Source organism: Hipposideros armiger, unplaced genomic scaffold (assembly GCF_001890085.2).
Source record: "Hipposideros armiger isolate ML-2016 unplaced genomic scaffold, ASM189008v1 scaffold_312, whole genome shotgun sequence".
Lineage (NCBI taxonomy): Eukaryota > Metazoa > Chordata > Mammalia > Chiroptera > Hipposideridae > Hipposideros > Hipposideros armiger.
The window spans coordinates 1333391-1335607 of NW_017731662.1; the positions used below are offsets into that span (position 1 = coordinate 1333391).

At 40.7% G+C, this 2217-nt stretch overlaps 1 long non-coding RNA gene across 2 annotated transcripts in view; it reads left to right on the forward strand.

The window, feature by feature from the left end:
- LOC109392061 (uncharacterized) overlaps positions 1-2211 on the forward strand; it is a 29481-nt gene extending 27270 nt beyond the window's left edge. For both annotated transcript variants that reach the window (XR_002125985.1, XR_002125987.1), the window contains exon 3: positions 1929-2211. This is a non-coding gene — a long non-coding RNA (uncharacterized LOC109392061). The remainder of the gene's footprint in view (positions 1-1928) is intronic.
- The last annotated feature ends 6 nt before the right edge of the window (positions 2212-2217 follow it).

Consider the following 2217-nt stretch of genomic DNA (forward strand, 5'->3'; position numbering starts at 1 on the left):
AATTTTATTTTAAAATTCAAAAATAGGCAACACTAAACTATAAACTATATAATGGAGTTTATATTGTATAACATATATTGTTAAGCAAACTATAAAGAAAAGTAAGGAAGTAACTATTACAAAAAAAATAGTGGTTGCTTCTGGGGGGCAAGGTTCTAAGACCAGAAGGGGATACCAGGGGCAGGGGGATTCGACAATGCTCGGAAGTATTCTATTTCTTGATCAAGGAGGTAGTTATACAAGTGTTTGCTTTGTGATCATTGGTTATACTGTACATTTGTTTTGAACACTTTAATCTAAGAGTATTTTATTCCACAATTTAAACAAGTTAAAAAAAATAGCTAACACTTGTAAAATGCTTGGCATAGTGCCTAGCCCATATTAAGAGCTCAACAGATGGCAATTTTATTTACTGTTATAACCCAGTTGGTAGAGTCACACAGTATCCAAAGCAACCTTCCAGCCTCTGGACTGAGCACTAGTCTCCATGAGGTCTGGCTTTGAGGTGGAGATTCTGGACTCCTCTATTTCCCAGGGTGTCCCCCCAAATAAACCTCATTATTTAAGACAGTGCTTCTTAATTGATGTGTGGTGGTTTTACTGCATTGCCTCAAACTCTTTCCAAGCGTGCTGGCAAATTTGGCAACATGTAATTTTTTTTTTTTTAGCGTCTCTGTTATGCAGTTCCAGAAAGTGAGATTGTGAAACTGAGCTCCATGTGAAGTGGGGCACAGTCAGTCCAGCCTGCTGCGGGTCAGAGGTTAGGGGTCAAAGGTGGAATCTGATGGCAAGCTGGTGCCAAAGAAATGAGAACATTTGAGAACTTGGCCTTCTGAGGGTCTATTGGGGTGGTGATGCAGAAGGGGACCAGGTGAATCCCAGGATAACTGGATGTCATTTAAACCCTCAAGTGTGTAGCCCCAAAATCTAGCATTGCACAGAAAGGCTGACAATAACTAAGGTAATCTGAAAATGTCTCTATTCCTTGCAAACCTAATAATGGGATCACCATTCCAGAGTTATTGGAAGGGTTGTTGTGTACAATTGCTAATTATAATAATAGCTAATAATTATGGGGTGCTAACCATAACCAGGCATTGTGCTAATATTCTGTCCTGGTTTCCACCCTAGGAGGTAGGTGCTGTTATCTCTGTTTCAACGGATACAGCTGAACACACAGCTGGTAAGAACTTGAGCCAGGAAGAGAGATCATTCTTATTCTCTGGTTCTACAAGAAGGGTGTAGCACAGTGTCCAGGAGTTAGATGGAGTCAGGTTTTGCTAGTGATAAGCAAAACATCCTAACTGTGCAATGGGGAGTTTTAGAGAATAGCAAATTCTCTCTCTAAGCAGAGGCAGCAAGACAGTTTATTAAATATGCTTTAGAAGGGATTCCTGTATTGGGTGGCAGCTTGGGCCAAATGCCTCTCAAGGTCCTTTCAAAGAAACCAAAATTGTAAGTTTGCATCTTAGTAGGGTTTCCAATAGGGGAATGGACTATATGCGTATTTTCTTTTTAAATATGAACCTTCAAATGTTCATGTAATCTATTTGAGCACACTTTCATGTAAATGGTCATGAACTTCCACAGAACTCTTGAGGCACAGTAAAATGATTTTCCCTATGAGGTTGTTTTCTTTCAGTCTTTTAGCTGACATTAGTTGTAAAGAGCCTTTCTGACCAGCAACGAAATACCTTTCTAAGCTTCAGAAGAGAAATAATTTGCATAAAATATTCCCCCACACTTATTTCTTTAATTTTAGACCAGGGGTACTGATTGTTTCATATGGACCTTCCCGCCACACCTCCCACGAGTAGCCTGTGTAGTGTGAAGACTACGTGTGTGGCATTAACAATGGTGCCGATAGCATTTGGGCTATTTAGAATCTGTCCTTTAGTCTGAAATGATATGTCTGGCTTTGTTTCCAGGGTTACAGAAACTTCTTTGGCCTATTTCCATGACTGTGTCCAGTGGAAATGCACTACTCTGCTTTTCAGAAAGCAGGGCCTCTGCTACCACCCTGCAGGATAATGGAGGTGATGATCCCGAGAAGGAATATACCTGTCAAAAAAGGCTCCTCATAGTTAATTGGGCCCAAATTCATAATCAGAGTCTAACAGCTGTTGTTTACAGGGGGACTTCACGTATGCTGCATTCCAGGAAAAAGCCACAGATGTGGCTGCCCAGCCTCCTGCACAATATTTCTGCTGTCTGAAC